Below are 23021 nucleotides of genomic sequence, written 5' to 3'. Positions count from 1 at the left end.
GAAAATATCTAAACTTCTATAAATTTCTCAGCCGACCCATTGCCGTGGCGAAGACAATTCCATCGCCGCGGCGAAACACTCCAGCAGCTCACCGCGGGCTAAAACACCACTTCGCCGCGGCGAAGCCTGTAACCCCAAAATTTCGCCAATTCTTCATAATTTCCAGGGCAAACACTTAACCAAACCACTACCTCCATTTAGCTAAGGGCCAACCAAACAATATTAATAATAAACCGACTCAAATAAGAGCAAAATAAGAAACATTAGCTACATACCTCAAGTGGGGCATTACAACTTCAGTCAAGCGATAGATTATACACCATTAAGTAGGCTTTGTCACCAGAGCCTGCTGATAGTTCTATCCATGAGACTGGGTATGTATATGTGAAGCATACACATGATGCAAAAGCAGAAATGACTAGATATATTGTGCTTGCATCAATGACACCATTATTGCGATAATAGTGCCAGAAAATGGATTTGGCTTCTATTCTTCATTTTCTTTAAAGAAATGAGAAGCATATGGTGTCTTGATCGTTATTCAGATTAGGATGGAAGAAGGTACCAAATTGGTGATCATATACTCAAGTTAACCGAGTATATGAACTGTAACGCCCATATTGAGGTACATAACTTATTTATGCTTTACTACCCTTATTTTTGCTTATTTCAAGGTGAAAGATTGAGAAAATTAGAATTTGTAAACTTCATCATGGCAAAGGAGTTTTGCTGCCGTGACATTGTATGCATTGCCCAAATCGTGTTCTTAGAATTGCAGTCTTTGCCGCGACAAGGAAAGAAGTTCGCCGCAACAATGTATGCTTTGGAATTTCTCGCTGAGGCGAAGAAAAAGCTTCGCCAGGGCAAAGAACTTGTTGGAATTTTTGAGAAAATTCTAGAAAACTTCCTTAAGGGGAAATTGGTCAGTCCACCCATAATTAGTTGAAAATGTGGGGAGTGAAAAGTAGAAGAATTTCATGGAGAATGCAATGGCTATGAGGGTATTTTTGTAATTGAATAAAGGGCAAAGATGGAATTTCATAGAAAGTATAAGGGCAAAATGGGAAAGTATAAGTAATAAATGAGATATTAAGGGTTCAAGAATTGAAACCCTACCATTCTCTACTCCCTCACACGCCACTTTCATCCCCAAATTCTCTCAATTTCTTCATCAAATTTCCAAGGCAATTTAGAGGATTTTTGGTTGGATTTTGGTAGAATTTCAATCCTAAGCATCCAAAAGTAAGAATTCTTTCAATAAGATGTGAGATTAATTTTTAAAGTGTTGAATTCTTATAGTTTATATGCTTAGGGTTTAAGAAGAAGAGGAAGTCTACCAAGGAGAGAGATTCTAATGTGGAACTACTCAAGTTCAAGGTAAGTAAATCCAACCTAAGTCATGATTTGGGCAAGAATTGTGCAAGGAATTGTGTAGAGAAATTTTGATATACATTTATGTACTTTAATGTTGAGAATTGTTGATGAAATTGATGTTGAGTGTTGGTTAGAACTCTACCATGAGAAGTAGTGTTTAGTTTGAGATGAATTGGTGGAAGTTTGAAGAAGTTATGAAAGAGTTGGAATAGAATTTTGAAGTGTGAATTTCCTGGCCAGGTTTGAGGTTGATTGTAGAGAATTGTGCTCCAAATTTTGGTATCTAGAAAAAGAGATAGAAGTGTAGCTAATCTAGTGATTGTTTGTGCATACCACTTGTTTGATGGAATTTCAAAGTGAAGTGCATGTATGGTTATGATAGTATATTATCTTGAGAAGAGTGTGTAGATGGTAGAGAAAGTAGAGAATGACATGTCTACATGCCATATTGCATTCATGCATTTAAACATTTGAATTTAAAAGAATAACAAGAAAAGCCCATCTACATGCATACATGCATATAAGCACTAAAGAACAAAGAGAAAGAAAGAAAAGCACTAAAGAACAAAGAGAAAGAAAGAAAAGTACTAAAGAAAAGAAAAGAAATTGAATACTAATTTCTAAAAGAAAGATAAGAGAAAAGAAGGTTGTTGCGATGGGGAACCCTTGAGTGACAAGAAGAAGAATATTCCCACATGCACGTCGCCTTTAGTGAGCAGCCTAAGAATAAGAAAAAGAATTTGTACAATCCGTAAGAGTGCATGTGGATAAGGACTGTACCCAGAAGAATATACCTACATGCACACCACCTTCAGTGAGTGGCCTAAGAATAAGAAGAAGAATTTGTACAGTCTGTAAGAGTGCATGTAGATGAGGACTGTACTCACTCACACGGCCAGGGTTTCGAATCCATGCCTCAATTGAGTCCGATCGACAAATAAGAAGAAAGAAAAGAAAGAAAGAATAGAAAAGAAGAAAGAAGAACAAATAGAAAGAAAGAATAGAAAAGAAGAAAGAAAAGAAAGAAAGAACATAAAGAAAGAATAGAAAACAAGAAAACAAGAAAAGAAAAGAAAGAAAAAATAAAAAAGATGAAAGAAAAAATAGAACAGAAGAAAGAATGAAACAAATAGAAAGAAAAGAGAGAATAGAAAGAAAAGAAAGAAAAGAAAGAACAGAAAGAAAGAAAGAAAGCACAGAAAAAAAGAGAGAGAGAAAACAGAAAAAAATGAATCTTTTATGCATTTGTGCATATGCATTATGCCATTTCCATTATTCAGAATTAGTTTCTCTGTTTGAGCTTACATGTTAGTAAGTGAGAAACAAGAATAAAGAAAGGATAGAGAAAGAACAGAGAAAGGATAGAGAAAGAATAGAGAAAGAATAGAAAAAGGATAGAAAAAGAATAGAGGAAGAATAGAGAAAGAATAAAGAAAGAATAGAGAAAGAATAGAGAAGAACAGAGAATTGTGATGTAAGGAAAGAAATTCAGAATATGAGTAACGGGGAGAGAGAAGGGTATCATAACGGATTTACTTACTGAGCAATTAGTGCTCACTCCATGGATTTCTCTGTTTTTGTAGGAAATAGGTGAGAAGCTGTCGGATGGAACGTCGAGAAGCAGAGGGGAATGGAACTACTATCCACCGTATTTTGAGATTATGTATATGATATTTTTGTTATTGTAAAAAATTTAGTATATAAAAGTAAAGAAAATTTTTGGGCCCACTATTTTGTACTTAAATACATATATATTTTCTATGGTATATTTAGTGACTTCATATTATATTTCTCAAAGTATACTAGCTAGAAAGAATTATTACATGAACAGGCTTGAGATTTTGGGATGGAGACTTAATGAGGGTTCAGCGATAGACCTAATATTACAGTCTTTGCCAGATTTTTACTCTCAACTTGTCTATGACTTCATTGAGGATGATAAGAAGAATACATTTTCTGAGCTTCTGGATATGTTGAAGGCTACTGAGTCAAGCATGAAAATATCAAAAATGTTGACGTTGGTTAAAGCCAGCTCAAGTGAGAAGGAAATGGCTCAGAAGTCATTGGAAAGAAATGTAGCAGATAGGTTGGGTGTTTGTCCTCACTGTGGGAATCCCAACCACTGGAGAAAACATTGCAATGCCTTCCTAGCAAAAAGGAAGAAGAATATTACTTCTTCATCAGGTACGTTCTTGAGATTAACTTCCACCGTCAACATCTTGGATCATTGACACAAGATGTGGTACTCACATTTGACTAATGCGCAGGGACTATGGCATAGTAGATTACTCACCGAGGGAGAGGTGGACCTATCAGTTGGAAATGAAGCACGTGTTGTTGCATTTGCTGTAGGATCTTATCATCTGATTTTGCCTATGGGCTTGTTTCTTGGAACTTGTTGATTATTATGATATTTCTTCAGTTTCTAGAAATTATATTTTTGTGTTCACATAGGACAAATGAGAATATTACTTTACTAATGGATTGTTGTCCTTGAGTGTAAATAATATTCTTTGTGGAACTGTTTCATAATAATATGTTCTTAAGATAGACAATAAGGATAATCTCAAAATGACAACTATGACAACTGAGGCAAGTTGAGTTAAACATACCAGAAGGAATGTAGGATAGTATTAAAACTAGCCTCTCCGTGTCATAATCCTAGGATCATACTGTTTTATTTATGCTTTTTGGCTGGATTTTGGATACTTTTTCATAAGTTTGTGCCTGAATTGCAACTTAATTTCATATATTTTACGATTAGGCCAAAACGTGCAGTTAGAGCAAACACTGAGCGGAATTGAGTTTCTAGACCCAGAATTAAGCGAATTTCAGGAATTGGGAAAGTTCTAATGCAGATTCGAAGCATTATGAAGCTTGTTCCTATTGGAGATCACTAAGATTGAAGATTCAAGCAAAGAAGCAAGCGGAGGGCAGTTTCATAATTTCATAATAGTTCAAAAAAGTTCACCACGGTGAAGTTTATTCTTCACCGCGATGATAAAGTATAGGGTCAGATAGTGAAATTAAATCCAACTCGATGTCGCGGCGAAGTTTATTCTTCGCCACGATGAAAACGGCAATTTTAAATTTATTAAAACTGTGCATTTTAATTGAATGGGATGAGTCTTAGGGTTTAGGGGTCGACTATTTAAGAGAGACTTAGTTATTTTGTAAAGGGTTCGACATTGTTTGGAGCAAAAGGAGAGAAATTGATGATTGGAAGCCTTTTGGGTTCATCAAATAGGGAAGATTTACTCTCTTTTCGTTATTCCATCATGTTAAACTCTGTTTTTACAGCTTTTATTTTGATTTGCTTTATTTTTAGTATGAACTAACTCACTTTTGGGTTAGGGTTTTGATGTAATTGGGATTTTAATGTCTAATCAATAAATTGATGTTGCTTTCATATTCTATTGCTTGGATTGTGTATTTATTCTTGTTCTAATTGAAAATTAATTTTTGAGCATGATGAGATTGAGAAGTGGATCATGCATTAGCCTCTTAGAGTAAATACCATTGATTGATTGAATGCTAGAGATAGGTTTGAAGATCCATGAAATCAATTTAGGATTCCACTTAGCTTAACGGACTTAAAACCATTAACCTTCATTTTGTTGGGTGCGGAAGTTTAATAGGGATAAGTAGGAAAAAATAGCCTGAGAAGGAATGTTTTACAGGTTAGGGTGTCCGATTTATAATCCTTGCATGTGAACTTGGAAGCAACAGAAATTGTAGATTAAATCATAAAATCCTAGTGAAGTCAAAACCCTAACTGCTTTGTCTTAATTGATATTTTCTTGAATTGATATTGCTTTCATTAGTTAGATTTTAACTTACATTGTGAGTTTTGTTTTAGCTTCAGCTTAATTGTCTCCCGCAAATCCAACCATTTTTTGTTTGCTCAAATTTGATACAAATTAGGAAAATTAGTACTTGACACGCAATCCTCGTGGGAACGATACTTTACTCATCATTCTATTGCTTGTTGCGACTAGTGCACTTGCTACATATTGCATATTGTAAAATCAATGAATCAAGTTTTTGGCACCGTTGCCAGGGATTGATTTTGTGTTCATATTGAATTTTTCTTGTTTTAGCTAGATTGGAGTTTAATTTTAGTTTTAATTGTTTTCTAGTTTAATTGTGTTGTTTCTTTTTTGTTAGCTTGTGATCTCACGCTCTCTTTCTATCAGTGTAGTTTATGCGAAGAGCTAGACGTCATCTAGTGGTTCCTATTGATCTGGAGATTGAAAGAACCACAAGAAGACTTAACAGAGAGAGAAGAGAACGAGAGGCGATAGTCATTGAGATGGCTGAAAATAGAATGTTGAGGGAATTCTCAGTACCCTCGGTTGATGGTAGTGGTCCAAGTATAACTAGGCCACCGGTGCAAGCCAACAACTTTGAAATAAAGCTGACAATCATCCAAATAATCCAACAGTCGGTGCAATTTGGGGGAGATCCAAAGGAAGACCCAAATTTACACATTGCAAGCTTCTTAGAGATCTGCGACACCTTCAATTCAAATGGAGTGTCAGATGATGCCATCAGATTAAGATTATTTCCTTTTTCAGTAAGGGATAAAACAAAGGGATGGTTAATGGCACTACCAGTAGGAACAATCACAACTTGGAATGAATTGGCACAAAAGTTCCTGACTAAATATTTCCCACTAGCGAAATCTACAAGGATGAGAAACGACATCACATCATTTGTGCAGGAAAAGAATGATTCACTTTATGAAGCTTGGGAAAGATATAAGGAACTGCTGAGAAAGTGTCCACACCATGGTTTGTCGGTTTGGATGCAAGTCCAAACGTTCTATAATAGGTTAATGATAAATGTGCAAATGATGGTGGATGCAGCATCTGAATGAGCATTGCAAAACAAGACACCTAAAAAAGCTTATGAGCTACTTGAAGTCTTGACAAGTAACAACTATCAGAGACCCAATGAGAGAATGCATTTGAAGAAGTCTATGGGTATTCATGAAGTTGATGCTTACACGACCATTTCAGCCTAACTTACAGCACTTCAGAAGAAATTAAGAGGTCTACAGGTAAATTCTATTCAAACACCTCAAATGACATGTGATTTTTGTGCATGTAACCATGCGAGTAATGAATGCCAAGTGGGGAACACCTTTGCTTTAGCTCCATCATCATCAGAACAAGTCAACTATTTGGCAGGGAATAAGAGAGAATAGAACAACCTTTTCTCCAACACATATAATCCTGGTTGGAGAAATCATGCAAATCTATCTTGGGGCAATCAGAATAATCAATGGAACCAAAGAAATGCACCAAACAATCAAGTTGTGATGAATCATCAACCAGGGGATCAAAGATTGTTGAAATTGGAGGATATGTTCAGGAAATTCATGCAAGAGACCACAGGTTTCATGAGTGAGACAAGGGCAAATTTCAGAAACCAAGGGGCATCCATTCAAAACTTGGAGGTACAAATGGGGCAAACAGCCAAAAAGTTGAATGAGCGACCACAGGGTTCCCTACCAAGGAACATAGTGATAAATCCATGAGAACAAGCAAATACTATAACTTTACGAAGTAGAACAGTTTTGGAAGGGGTTGAACAAAAATGGAAGGATGAGAACACACCAAGTAAAGCGAAGGAAGAATTCAATGAAGAAATCGAGGAAGAAATCATGGTTGAAGAGAAGACAACTAGTTCCAAAGAAGAACAACCGAAGATGGAAGAGAGGCCAAGGCAAAAGAAAGAAAAATTGCCATTTCCTAAGATACCACCGGAGTTGGCACATCATACTCCTCTTATTCCTTTTCCTTATAGGCTTAGAAAGAAAAATCAGGATAAGCTGTTCACAAAATTCCTTGAGGTATTTAAAAAACTGCATATTAACATTCCTTTTGCAGATGCTGAGCTACGCAAAATTCCTCAAGGAAATTCTGTCAAACAAAAGGAAGTTGGAAGAGGAGGAAACAGTGATGCTTACAGAGGAGTGCAGTGCCATTCTATAGAAGAAGCTTCCTCCAAAACTCAAGGATCCAGGGAGTTTCACTATCCCTTGTGTTATAAGAGATATTACATCTGATAGAGTTTTATGTGATCTAGGTGCAAGCATTAATCTAATGCCTTTTTCTGTTTTCAGGAGACTAGGGATTGGTGAAGGGAAACCAACAACCATATCATTGCAACTTGCAGATAGATCCATCAAGCATCCGAGGGGCATGGTTGAAGATGTATTGGTTAAGGTGGATAAAGTTATCTTTCCTGTAGACTTTGTCGTGTTGGATATGAAAGAGGACAAGGAAATGCCTGTAATTTTAGGGCGACCATTTCTTGCCACCAAAAGAGCCTTAATTGATGTACAAAAGGGAAATTGCTTTTAAGGGTCCAAAATGAATGGTGGCATTCAATATCTTTGAGGCTATGAAATTTCCATCAGAGTTAGATTCATGCTTTAGTGTAGACTTGGTGGATAGACTAGTAGCAGATGCTATCGAAGAGAACACCCCTTAACTACCTTTAGAAGCTTGCATTGCCCAATCAAAAACCACTGACGTAGATGAGCCGATGAAGAATGAGTGTGCTAGGCTTTTGGAAGCATTTCAATCGATAAACACAAGCCAAGATCCAAAATTTGAAGATTTTGACATAGAAAAAAAGAAGGAAAAGGCAAGAGCGAAAGAACCTCCAAAACTTGAACTTAAGCCCTTACCATCTCACCTCAAATATGTATATCTTGGTGAATCAGAAATCTTTTTAGTGATCATCAATGCAAGGTTGAGTAAATTGGAGGAAGAGCAGTTGATTTGGGTGTTAAGAGAGCATAAATTAGCAATTAGATGGACCATATCGGACATTAAAGGCATCTCTCCATCTTTTTGTATGCACAAGATACTCATGGAAGATGATGTCAAGCCTAGGGTGCAGCTGCAATAGAGATTGAATCCTTCTATGAAGGAAGTGGTGAAACTTTTAGATGCAAGCATGATCTGCCTTATTTTAGATAGTCCATGGGTGAGCTCGGTGCAAGTGGTTCCAAAGAAAGGAGGTATTACGGTAATAAAGAATGACAACAATGAATTGATACCAACTAGGATAGTCACGGGTTGGATAGTGTGCATCGACTACATAAAATTGAATGAAGCAACTAGGAAGGATCATTTTCCACTTTCTTTTATCAATCAAATGTTGGAAAGACTGGTAGGGCATGCTTATTATTGTTTCCTGGATGGCTTTTCAGGTTATAATCAGATTGCCATTGCTCCTGAAGATCAAAAGAAGATGACATTCACTTGTCCTTATGGTACCTTTGCTTATAGAAGGATGCCTTTTGGGTTGTGCAATGCATCGGTCACATTCTAGCGATGCATGATGTCAATTTTTGGTGATACGGTGGAGCGGTTCATAAAAGTCTTCATGGATGACTTCTCTATTTTCGGTTCTTCTTTTGATAATTGCCTGTCTAACCTTTCATTTGTTTTGCAGCGATGTCAAGATACAAATTTGGTGCTCAACTGGGAGAAATGTCACTTCATGGTTCAAGAAGGAATAGTACTCGATCATGGAATTTCAAAGGATGGCATGAAGTGGATCGAGCCAAAACGGAAGTGATTGAGAAGCTGCCACCACCTGTAAACGTTAAGGTAGTTTGGAGTTTCCTAGGGCATGCGGGGTTTATAGATGGTTTATAAAGGATTTCTCCAAAAAATTTAAACCCCTTTGCAATTTATTGATTAAGGATGCCTCTTTTGATTTTGATGATGAATGCATGCATGCTTTTCAAACTCTTAAGAATTTATTAGTGTCTGCACCCATTATTGTAGTTCCTAATTGGGAACTCTCCTTTGAATTGATGCGTGATGCTAGTGATTTTGCATTAGGAGTAGTTTTAGGACAAAGGAAGAACAAAATTTTGTATGTAATTCAGTATGCTAGCAAGACACTAACCGATGCACAATTGAATTAGACCACTACTGAAAAAGAGCTGTTAGCCATTTTTTTTTATTTTTTTTTGCATTTGACAAATTTTGCTCTTATTTGCTAGGTGCTAAGGTGATAGTCTACACGGACCACTCAGCGCTCAAGCATCTGTTGGCAAAGTAAGAGACAAAACCAAGGCTAATAAGATGGATCCTACTACTACAAGAGTTTGAATTGGAGATCCGAGACAAAAAGGGGTCAAAAAATGTTGTGGCAGATCATCTATCAAGGATTGAACGACCAAACTATGGAAGTGAAGAGGAAACTCAAATCAAGAAGACATTCCCGGATGAGAAACTGATGAGAGTTGAAGAAGTGCCTTGGTATGCAGATATTGCAAATTACTTGTCATCGAAAGTGCTCCCAAATGGCATGACTTTCCAGCAGAAGAGAAAATTTTTCTCTGACTTAAAGTTCTATTGCTGGGAAGAACACTGTACAGATCAGATGATACGTAGGTGCGTCCTAGAACAGGAGATGGAGAGTATTTTAAGGCATTGCCATGAGAAGGAAGTTGGTGGTCACTTTGGAGGGACTAGAACAGCAGCCAAGGTCTTTCAATCTGGATTTTATTGGCCAACTCTATTCAAGGATGCTTTCCAGGTGGTTCAGGAATGTGACCAATGTCAACGGAGTGGAAATATTTCAAGGAGAGGTAAAATGTCAATGAGTAACATTCTAGTTGTTGAACTTTTTTATGTGTGCGTGTGGGGGGGGGGGGTGATATTAACTACATGGGCACTTTCCCGAATTCATATGGAAATGTGTACATCTTGGTGGCTATTGACTATGTGTCAAAATGGGTGGAAGCAGTTGCATTACCATCTAATGATGCCAAAGTGGAGGTTAACTTTGTGAGGAAGAACATTTTCTCAAGATTTGGAGTACCACGGGCAATGATTTGAGAATGGGAACTCATTTTTGCAATAGAAAATTTGACGCTCTCTTGGGAAAATATGGAGTGAAACATAGAGTGGCTACACCTTACCATCCTCAGACCAATGGGCAAGTGGAACTGTCAAATAGAGAGCTGAAAAGAATTTTAGAGAAGATAGTTAACATATCCAGGAAGGACTAGTCAGGAAGTTAGATGATGCATTATGGGCATACTGCACTGCGTTTAAGATTCTAATTGGTATGTCTCCATTCCAATTGGTATATGGGAAGGCATGTCACTTGTCGGTGGAACTCGAGCATAAGGCATATTGGGAAGTCAAGCAGTTAAACATGGATTTACAAGTTGTTGGGGAGGAAAAGATGCTGAAATTGAATGAACTTGATGAGTTTCATCATGAAGCTTATGAGAATGCCCGTATTTACAAACAAAAGACCAAGATGTGGCATGACAAGCATATCACGAAGAAAAACTTTGAAGTGGGTCAGAAAGTATTGTTGTACAATTCTACACTTAGGCTCTTTCCCGAAAAACTTAAGTCTAGATGGTCCGGACCCTTCATAGTTATAAAAGTCTACCGATACGGGGCTATGGAGATTTCACATGAAGAAAAAGGTACATTTAAGGTTAATGGGTAGCGATTAAAGCCATACATTGATGGGGCATTGAGTTGCAAGTCACTACCCATCAAACTCGACATTCCGGAATGAGGACTTGAGAAAGTCGAGCTTCCAACTATAAACAAGTGCTTCTTGGGAGGCAACCCAAGTGTTCTCGTTTCTAGTTGTTTTGAATTTGTTTATATGTTTTATGACTTGGGAAAGAGCTTAATTTCATTTGTCTTTTGGTGTTTCAGCTGAATGATCAAAATGTGGCAAGAATTTGGATTTTCCAAACTTCGCTGCAGCATTGTATACACTACCAAATGAGTGCTCATGGAACTCCAAATTTCGCAGTGGTGAAGTTTATTCTTCGTCGCGGCATCATACACACTGCCAAAGTTAGACTTAAAGAAATTCAAGATTTCACCGAGGCGAAGTTTATTCTTCACCGCAACATTGTACTCACTGCCAGACTTTGCCGCGACATCGAGCATCTTGCACAAATGATTCATTAACTTCATCGCGGCAAAAACTGCTTTCTATATAAATGCGCGTTAACTCTTCATTTTTTGTGAGAGCTCCCAAAATTTTCCAAGAACCAAACACTTCCACCTTAAATCCAGATTGTTTCCAACCAAGATTATTCCCACTACCCCACTCCTTTACCCTCATAAACACTAAATCATCTCAATTTTTCAAGGATTGTGCAGGAATTCGTGGAAACCCTAGGTTTACTAAAAATTGGGGATCTTTCAATTTGGGCAAAAATTGGCGAAATCAAGGGTGAATCCGAGGTGGGCAAGATGTTCATTTGTTTTATAGATGGTGATGATGATGAGGAAGCCAAGGAATGGATGTGCATGATGTTGAATGAAAATCAGCCTTAAAAATTAATCAGGGAAATATCTCGTACCCTTTCATTCTATTTTTCTATTCCTGAGATGTGCATGGTGTGACATTGGGGACAATGTCATTTTAAGTTTGGGGGTAGGAAAATTTGAAAAATTTTGTGTTTAGTTTGTTTTTGTGTTTTGTATTGTTGTTGCCAATGATGAATTGCATAAGTCTATGATCAGAATAGGATTGTTGAGATTTTATTTATGGAAAATGTTAAGCATTGCTTCAAGTTTAGGTTGGTTGATTAACTTTTCTTTTCTAGAGGCTTGTTGAGTGGTTCAACCACCATTTTCATTATTTTGGCATACTTATAAACATTTTATGTGGTTAGGTGAAGTCTTGATAATGTTGGTGGACTCTAGAACCTAGTTGAGAAGTGCTTGAGGCGAAATTCTAGGAATGGACATTATTGAGGAAATGATTTAGGCAATTTTTCGGAACGTTTGAGCCTTTCCAGCCGACCATGAATAAATTTTTCCGTAGTCACCCATTTGAGCCTTATGAGATTATCACTGTCCTATTCATCTTGTGCAACCAAAAATGCCCAATCCTCTCACCTTAAACATGTTTCATACCCTTTAAGAGAATTCTGGACCTAATGTATGCCACAAAAGAGCTTGGAGAGTTGTGTGATAATTTGAAGAACCAAAATCTTAAGTTTGGGGGTCGCAAAAAGGGCAGGAAGAAGGGGTAATTGACCTCAATAAATTGATGTTGCTTTCAAAAAAAAAAAAAATTGAAATTTGAGAGTTTCAATTCAGAATCAAAATTAAGAAATGCATATGTTTGAGGGTTATAAAATGGTTGAAACCTTGATTGGTGGTTGAGAAAGAAAGCGGAGATTGATGTAGCTCTTAGTGTTTACATGAAGAAAACCAAGTTCTCTTACTTTGTTTGTCTTATCCTTTTCCTTGGAGCCCACTAACCGAGCCTAATGTTACAAGCTTGCAAAGACCTTTTGATCCTTAATGATGTCTAGTCCACATTAATGGAGAGTAGTTTGATACGTAGGCTTATGGAGTCTACCACCATTTGATAAACTTTGCATTTCTGCATAAAATAATTCGGGGAGTCGAAAGGTGGACTGAAATGGGGATTACCTACTTAGGAGGCCGATAGAGAAAGACTGTCAATCAACTTATAACTTCTTGGAGTGTTAAGCATTTTCTCGTGATAATGTTTCAACAATTTTTTAGACTTGTATCAATTCTAGCCATTTCTTTGTGTTTGATTTTGATTCTAAATTCTCTCATTTCATTTTCAATTTTGTTGTCTTTTTCTGTTTGTTAGTTGTCCTTCTTCAGTCGAATTGTGTGCCTCATGCTCAAGGACGAGCATGCCTTAAGTTTGGGGGTATTTGATAATCCTAGGATTATATTGTTTTATCTATGCTTTTTGGCTGGATTTTGGATACTTCTTCTTAAGTTTGTGCTTGAATTGCAACTTTATTTCATATATTTTATGTTCAGGCCAAAACGTGCAAGTAAAGCAAACACTGAGCGGAATTGAGTTTTTGGACCTAGAATTAAGCGAATTTCAAGAATTGGGAAAGTTCTAATGAGGATTTGAAGCACTATGAAGCTTGTTCCTATTGGAGATCACTAAGATTGAAGATTCAAGCAAAGAAGCAAACCGAGGGTAGTTTCATAATTTCATAATAGTTCAGAAAAGTTTGCCACGGTGAAGTTTATTCTTCGCTACGGCGATAAAGTCTCGGGTCAGATAGTGAAATTAAATCCAACTCGATGCTCAATTTATTAAAACTGTGTGTTTTAATTGTATGGGATGAGTCTTAGGGTTTAGGGGTCGACTATTTAAGAGAGACTTAGTTATTTTGTAAAGGGTTCGACAATGTTTGGAGAAAAAGGAGAGAAATTGATGCTTGGAAGCCTTTTGGGTTCATCAAATAGGGAAGATTTACTCTCTTTTCGTTATTCCATCATGTTAAACTCTGTTTTTACAGCTTTTATTTTGATTTGCTTTATTTTTAGTATGAACTAACTCACTTTTGGGTTAGGGTTTTGATGTAATTGGGATTTTAATGTCTAATCAATAAATTGATGTTGCTTTCATATTCTATTGCATGGACTGTGTATTTATTTTTGTTCTAATTGAAAATTAATTGTTGAGCATGATGAGACCGAGAAGTGAATCATGCATTAGCCTTTTAGAGTAAATACCATTGATTGATTTAACGCTAGAGATAGGTTCGAAGATCCATGAAATCAATTTAGGATTCCACTTAGCTTAACAGTCTTAGAACTATTAACCTTCATTTTGTTAGGTGCGGAAGTTTAATAGGGATAAGTAGGAAAACATAGCCTGAGAATGTACGTTTTACAGGTTAAGGTGTCCGATTTATAATCCTTGCATGTGAACTTGGAAGCAACAAAATTTGTAGATTAAATCATAAAATCCTAGTGAAGTCAAAACCCTAACCACTTTGTCTTAATTGATATTTTCTTGAATTGATATTGATTTCATTAGTTAGATTTTAAATTACGTTGTGAGTTTTTTTTTTAACTTCAACTTCATTGTCTCCTGCAAATCCAACCATTTTTCGTTTGCTCCAACTTGATACAAATTAGGAAAATTAGTACTTGACATGCAATCCTCGTGGGAACAATACTTTACTCATCATTCTATTACTTGTTGCGACTAGTGCACTTGCTACATATTGCATATTGTAAAATCAATGCATCACCATGTACACCCCAACATAATGGTGCATCTGAAAGGAGGAATAGGACCTTACATGAAATGATTAGGTCCATGATGAGTTTTTTGTGGTCTACCCACATAGTTATGGGTTATGCCCTAGAGACTGCCACTCACGTACTGAACAGTGTGCCATTAGGGTTTGTAGATAAGACTCCATATGAACAATGAAGTTGGTGAAAGCCTAGTTGTCTTATCTAAGGATTTGGGGTTACGAAGCTTATGTCAAGAAATTGACTTCGAACAAGCTAGTCCCGAAATCCTGCAAATGTATATTTGTGGGGTATCCTGAAGAGACCAAAGGATACTATTTTTACCATCCATAAGAGCACAAAACATTTTGTCGCTAGTATTGGTGTCTTCTTAGAAAATGAATTTTCTAAGAAGTACTAGTAGAAGAAAAGTAGAACTCGATGAAGTTCTAGAAGTACTAGTAGAAGAAAAGTAGAACTCGATGAAGTTCTAGAACCACAAGATACATTAGACAAAGGACGGGATGATGTGCCACATGAGGTGGTTAAGCATTGGGAGGAGGTTACTCAACAATTTTTGGATCAAAGTGAACCACCTTAGGTAGCACAGGAGCTACATAGATCTGGAAAAGTACATTGTGAGCTTGAAAGATGGTTTTCTTATGACTTAGCATGGTGACTTACTGGTCTACCAAGACAATGAACCCAGATCCTGCGATGAAGTTGTCTCGGATCCAAATTTCGTTAAATGGCTTAAAGCCATAAAATTTGAGATGGACTCCATGTACCAGAACCAGTCATGGTTTCTGGTGGATTCACTTAAAGGGGTAAAATCCATAGGGTGTAAATAGGTCTTCAAGAAGAAGACTAACATGGATGGCAAGGTGCATACCTATAAGGCATGATTGATTCCTAAAGGTTTCATACAAATTCATGGCATTGACTATGAAGAAACCTTTTGTTGGTTGCCATAATTAAATCCATCTAGATTATGCTTATGATTGCTGCATATCATGACTGTAAAATTTGGCAAATGGATGTCAAAATGGATTTCTTGAATGGAAACCTTGAAGAGGATGTGTATACGGCACAACTCGATGGACAAACTAATGATAATAAGATTTGGCAAATGAATGTCAAGTGGCTTTCTTGAACAGAAACCTTGAAAAGGATGTGTACATGACACAACCCGATGGTTTCGCTCTTGATAGGCAAACTAATAAGATATGCAAGTTGCAGAGGTCCATATATGGACTCAAGCAAGCTTTAAGGATCTGGAACATTTATTTTGATGAAGCCATAAAATACTTTGGTTTTTCATCAAGAACGAAGATGAGGCTTGTGTTTACAAGAAGGTAAGTGGGAGCGTAGTGGTATTCCTAGTGTTATATGTCAATGACATACTTCTGATCGGGAATGATATATCGAACTTGTAGTTGGTAAAGACTTGGTTATCCAATTGCTTTTCCATGAAGGACTTAAGAGAAGCAACTTACATTCTAGGAATAAAGATCTATCATGGTAGATCGGGTAGGTTGCTTAGCCTAAGTCAAAGTACATAGACAAGGTACTAAACAAATTCAGTATGGAAGAATCCAAGAAGGGATTTCTTCTTATGGTACATGGTGTCTATCTCTCTAAGGATATGTGCCCTAAACCACACAATAAGTGAGATAGAATGAAGAGGTTCCCACATGCTTCAGCAAGTGGATCTATCTTGTACGCTCAGATTGATTTCTAATGTACATTAAGCACTTGTAGTGGATATCAATTGAATCCAAATGACCAATGCCATGTTGTATGCTCAGATTGATGTCTCATGTTCATCAAGCACTTGTAGTGAATATCAATCGGATTCAGGTGAGCAATGCCATGTTATATGCTTGGATTGATGTCTAATGTGCATTAAGCACTTGTAGTGGATATCCGTCAGATCCAACTGAGCGATACCATGTTGTATGCTCAGACTGATATCTCATGTGCACTAAACACTTGCAAAAGATATTAATCGGATCCAAGAAGCAATGTGATGATATGTACTCAGATTGATCTCTTATACGCATTTAGCACTTGTAGAAGATATCAATTAGATCCAAGTGAGTGACACTGGATGAGTGTCAATTAACATCCTTAAATACCTAAAGAGGACTAAGGATATGTTCTTGGATCATGGAGAGGAAGATGAGCTCACTGTAAGAAGATATTGTGATGGTATTTTCCAAATGGATAAAATGATTTTCACTGAAATTTTGTCTCAATAGAGTTGCAATGAGCTAAAAGAGCTCAAATTAGAGTACTGTAACAGATTCTAGAACTGATGCTATGTATATCACATTATTTAATGTAGCCGTGTAAGCGGTTTGGATCAAGAAGTTAATTACTGAACTTGATGTGGTTCCAAGCATTGCTGATCCTGTAAAGTTCTACTGCGATAACAATGGAGCCATTGTTATGGTTGAGGAATCACGGTCTCACCAGTAATCCAAACACTTACTTAGTTGATTAATTTGATCTATGAGATCGATCAGAAAGAGAATGTGCAGATTTGCAGAATACGTACTAACCCACTATTGAAGTTTCTGTTGCAGTAGAAGTATGATGGGCACTTGGGTCATTCGATGTTATATACATGGATGATTGGCAATAGTGCAAGTGGGAGATTGTTGGAGTAGGTGCCCTAGAGCTAATCAATTATTGTGGAATTGACTTTTGTTAATAATGTTTATTAATCAATAAAAGACATTATCTACTATATCATGTAAATCATAGTTGTATGTATTGATATATGTCCTTAGGACGGTAGAACCGTGATGAGGGTATGATGAGAATGAAAAATGTCATATTTACTCCCCTTAATTTCTAGTATTTTATACTTATTTGTTGCCTAAATGTACTCATTATTATTCTATTTTGATTTAGGATGCAAATGGAGGCGTTAAATGCAAAACGGAAATAATTAGGTGAATTCGGACAGTTTTGACATCGCTTCATAATCTGGGCATAACTCTCTCATCCGAGCTCCGATTGAGATGATTCAAAATGCTGTGGAACCCTAAGAAAGAGATCCACAATGTTATTTTTTTAGTTTGGAGAGATACGTGCAGCATCAAGGTTGTAATCGGGCTTGAAATTTACGCACCTGCACTGCCGACGTTCTGGAACATTCCGCCTTGTCATGCAATAAAGAGGCAGTTTATTATTGGAAGATTTGAAGACCTGTTGCACGCAAATTACAGCTAGAAAACACCACTTTCCTATTTTATTTTAGGACTTTATTATTTTATTTCCAATTAATCAGATTAGGATAAATGTTACTTTAGGATATTAGAATATTTTGAGGAGATTGAGTAGAATTAGAATTCGAATTTAGGTATTTTTAAAGTAAGATCAGATTGGGATATATCACACACGCCTCTCTCTTCTCTCTTCTGGAATTTGTTTTTCCTTTGAGTTTTGATTATGGCCATGAGCGGCTAAACCTTTAGAACTTGGTCGAAGGAAACGGAGACCTCGGAGTCAATAAAACTGTGAGATCTAATCTAATTTTTTAGTGTTCAATTTATGTTTTGAGTATTGGATGTTCTTCTATGCATATTGTCATGATTGTTGCATTTAATTACTAGGAGGCCTACTAGTTTATTATTTGTTGCAATCTACTACTAAGTTAGATATCAAATCCGTAATTGTTTGATCCCTTTAACTTGTGAAGCAATTAGGGTTTAAGAATTTGCTGCGTCAGGACTTGTTAAGTCTTAAGAAGAAACATTTGATTGAATTAAATACAACCGCTTGTGTTTGTGTTGTTTAGCTTCATCAATCTCTCTAGGTCTTAAGGCTGCCACTAGATTAAATCTTTAGCGCTTGTCTAGGGTTGTTTAGTAGTAAGATTAATTAGATCGCTTGTTCCTACAACTAAGGAGAGATAGGAAAATAGTTCTAACGGTGAATACTCAAAGTATGAATTGATTTATTTTTGCATCGATGATCAGTTGTAAGATTCCGATGGTGGATGTTGACTTAGACCAAGGTTTGTTATTTTGATTGATTGATTAATTTGAATTGTTGTTTTCCTGAAATTATTTCTATTTATATCAAAACCCCCCCATACTGGTTCACATAACATTAAATTCGGCTAGACACTCTCCGTGGGAATGATCTTGACTCACATTACTACATGTGTTTTTAGGTTTTAATCTTGGTTGCCTACGATAGCACACCAGGGTATCAAGTGTTTCAAATCTTAATAGTAAGAACCTTATAAGCACATATGGTGGCCATTCTAGATATGTTCGTAGCCCAAGTATTATTCTGACCAAGGATACAGATAATACAGTAAGGCTATCATAGTGTTGGACAACCCTGTAGAAAGATAGTGACTGATCTCACTTGTCAAGGTTGTTTGTCGACAACCTAGTGCAACACATGGGTGCTTGCAGTAGGCAAGTTCACTAGACTAACCCACCAGATGATTCCATATAGATGGTATCCTCAGTGTCTATGGAACAAATCCTTTAACGAATGGTGGTGCATGTGATCCTTAGACTTGAGATCACTAAAGCGCCTTGTGCACTGATTGGTGTAGTTTGACACTAGTCCAATGCAGTTCTAATTAGAGCTGTCAATACGATAGTGATTGGCTACATCGAGGAGTGTATCAAGACTATGGTGGATCGACAGAGTATTCATCACTCTCGAGTATGGGAGAAGTTATCTCATGGCGCAATTCAATTAATGACAATGACAGTAAATCTGTGATCACAGTGGGATTGATTTGTTGCTCAATCTAATTTATTATTTTGGTCATTTTTCTAGTAACTGAATACAAATATATTGAGGATAACTAAGGTTGACAGTATTTCTATGCCTCAGTCTCGATGAGATAATAAATGATGAAAGGATTTGATTGTACGGTAACCATATTGTTGACAGGTAGCTATTTCGCTGAATCCAAATCTATCAAGTGGCCTGTTAGGAAGCGATCCATTTACGCAGCGGAAAACAAAAACTTTTAACAATACGAATCGTTCCATAGAACCAAGATTAGGGTACAAATCTACAATTTGTATTAAAATAAGAATAGGCAGAAAACTAATATAGAGTTTAAGAAATCATACGCACGTTTGGAGGCTCCTCCAAGTTGTCTCTGAATGTATTTTGCTATTGACCCGAGTGTAGGATCGAACCAATGTAGTCCACATGAAGACAATCACAAGGAACTAAAGAGGGATTTGCTAGATCCTCTTTAGCCTTAAGAGCAAAGAAGAAAAATCAAAGAAATTTGATTTTAAGCAAAAACCATTCTGATGTGGGAGAGTGTTTAAGGGGCTGGAGGTTTTTCTCCTTTTCAATGAATGAGTGAAATGAATAATCTCTTAACTTTTTCAATTAACCTTTTTCTTTTATAGTAAAGTTTAATTGCCCTATTCCCATATGGAATAGGCTTGGGCTCTAACCTAAACACCCCTTGTTTCCAAACACTCCCAATTAGATATTTATCTTAATTCATCATTATCTCAATTAAAATCAATTAATATATATTTAATATATATATATATATAATAACATTTAACAATAATGATAATTTATTTAAATATATGCTAACACATATTTAAACATAATTTCACTTATTTATTTTTTTTTAACAAATTAAATAAAGGCTACAACCTCAGCAAATTTAATTGCACTGTGAAATTACCAAAATACCCTTTCACCAAAAAAGATGAAAACGCCTTTCTAACTTTCGGGCTCTTAAATTATCTTCTATGTGTGTGACCCATAAGCTCTTCATCATACCGGTAGTGTGTAGTATCACGATTAACACCAATTAATCTTCTCACTATACACAGACCAAGATTGGTCCCTAGCAAGGCATCATGTGTTAGAGTAGATGCCCTAGAGCCAATCAATTATTGTAGAATTGACTCTTTGTAATAATGTTCATTAATCAATAATAAAAGACATTTTATTCTATATCGCGTAAATCATTATTATTGCAATATGTATTGATATATGTCCTTAGAATGGTAGAACCGTGACGAGGGTATCAAGTGTTTCAAATCTTGATAGTGAGAACCCTATGAGCACATATGGTGGCCATTTTAGAAACGTCCATAGCCCCAGTATTATTCTGAAGTAAGGGCACAGATAATACGGTAAGGCTATCATAGTGTTGAATGACCTTGTCCAAAGGCAATGACTGATCTCACTTGTCAAGGTTGTTTGGTGACAACTTGGTGCAACACATGGGTGCTTGCTGTAGGTGAATACACCGCAGCAAGTTCACTGAACTGAGCCACCAGAGGATTCCATATGGATGGTAACCCAGTGTCTATGGAACAAATCCTCTAACGAATGGTGGTGCATGTGATCCTTAGACTTGAGATCACTGGAGCACCTTGTGCACCGATTGGTGTAGTTTGACACTAGCCTAATGCAGTTTTATTTAAAGCTATCAGTACGGTGGTGATTGGTTGCATCAAGGAGTGTATCAACACTATGGTGGATAGACAGAGGATTCATCACTCTCAGGTACGGGAGAAGTTATCTCATGGCATAATTCAGTATATGGTAATGACACTAAAACTGTGGCCACAGTGGGATTGAGTTGTTGCTCTATCCAGTTTATAATATAGGTCATTGGTCTAGAAACTGAATACATAATATCGAGAGTAACCGAAGGTTGACACTATTTCTATGCCTTTGTCTCGTCGAGATAACGGATGATGAAAGGATCAAATTGTACGGTAACCATATCGTTGATAGTTACCTACTTTGCTGAATCCGAATCTATCGGTTGGCCATGATGTCTGTCTAGGGGCCAATCTTGGTCTTTGTACAGTGAGACGATTAATTGGTGTTAATCTCGATACTATACACTACCGGTATGATGAGGAGCCTATAGGTCACACACATAGAAGATAATTTAAGATCCAAGAAGAAGGAAGGGCGTTTTCGGCTTTTTAAGGCAAAAGGGTATTTTGGTAATTTTACAGTGCAATTAAATTTGTTGAAGGTCGTAGCCTTTATTTAATTAGAAAAATTAAATAAGTGAAATTACGTTTACATATGTGTTCACATATATTTAATTAAATCATCATTATTGTTAAATGTTAATATATAGATTAAATATATATTAATTTATTTTAATTGAGATAATGATGAAATAAAAATTAAATATCTAATTGGGAGTGTTTGGTAACATGGGGTGTTTGGGTTGGAGCCCAAGCCTATTCCATATTGGAATAGGGTAACTAATTTTTACCATAAAAGAAAATTGTTTCTTTGTAAAATGATGAGACTTTTCATTATTTCATTCTCTTGAAAAACACAAACACTGTAGCCCCATTTCTCTCCCACGGCAGAAACCGATTTTGCCTAAAATCAATTCATTTTGATTTCATTCTTCTTTAATCTTAAAGCCAAAGAGGATCAAGCAAATTCCTCTTTGGTTCTTTGTGATTGTCTTCGTGTGGCCTACGTCGGTTCGATCCTACACTTAGGTTGGTAGCAAAAACTTTCAAAGACAAACATGGTGGAGCCTCCAAACTTGCGTATGATTCTCTTAACTCATTATTAACCTTTTTTTGTACAGATTTTACTTTAATATGAATTGTAAAATTATAACCTTGATCTTGGCTCATGTAAACGATCCTCGTATTATAGTTTTTTGTTTCCGCTGCGTATATGGATCATTTACTAACATCATGGCTACCCAATACATTCGAATTCAGTAAAGTAGCTACCTGTCAATGATATGGTTACCGTACAATTCGATCCTTTCATCATATGTTATCTCGATGAGATCGAGGCATAGAAATAGTATCAACCTACGGTTACTCTCGATATTGTGTATTCAGTTACTGGACCAATGACCTGTATTATAAACTAGATAGAGCAACAACTCAATCCTACTATGGCCACAGTTTTAGTGTCATTGTCATATACTGAATTGCGCCGAGAGATAACTTCTCCCGTACCCGGGAGAGATGAATCCTCTATCTATCCACCATAGTCTTAATACACTCCTTGATGCAGCCAATCACCACCGTATTGACAACTCTGAAAAGAACTGTGTTAGGCTAGTGTCAAACTACACCAATCGATGCACAAGGCGGTTCGGTAATCTCAAGTCTAAGGATCACATGCACCACCATTCGTTAGAGGATTTATTCCATAGACACTGGGGTTACCATCCATATGGAATCCTCTGGTGGGTCAGTCTAGTGAACTTGCTGCGGTGTATCGGCCTACAGCAAGCACCCATGTGTTGCACTAGGTTGTCACCAAACAACCTTGACAAGTGAGATCAGTCACTACCTTTCAACAGGGTCATTCAACACTGTAAGGACATATATCAATACATATTGCAATAATAATGATTTACGCAATATAGAATAAAATGCCTCTTATTATTGATTAATGAACATTATTACAAAGAGTCAATTCTACAATAATTGATTGGTTCTAGGGTATCTATTCTAACATGGCCATGATGCCTTGCTAGGGGCTAATCTTGGTCTGTGTATAGTGAGACAATTGATTGGTGTCAATCACGTTACTAATCATTATCAGTATGATGAGGAGCCTATGGGTCAC

The 23021-nt window shown here is 36.7% G+C and overlaps 1 non-coding gene across 1 annotated transcript; it reads right to left on the bottom strand.

Moving 5' to 3' along the window:
• Positions 1-6064: 6064 nt before the first annotated feature.
• Positions 6065-6171, bottom strand: LOC116118868. Its single transcript, XR_004126233.1, has one exon. It is a non-coding gene; the product is annotated as a small nucleolar RNA R71 (small nucleolar RNA).
• Positions 6172-23021: the final 16850 nt, after the last annotated feature.

This window comes from Pistacia vera, unplaced genomic scaffold, assembly GCF_008641045.1.
Source record: "Pistacia vera cultivar Batoury unplaced genomic scaffold, PisVer_v2 Contig860, whole genome shotgun sequence".
Taxonomy (NCBI): Eukaryota; Viridiplantae; Streptophyta; class Magnoliopsida; order Sapindales; family Anacardiaceae; genus Pistacia; species Pistacia vera.
Note: the sequence above shows the minus strand (reverse complement) of the source record. Positions and strands in the feature narration are given on the sequence as shown.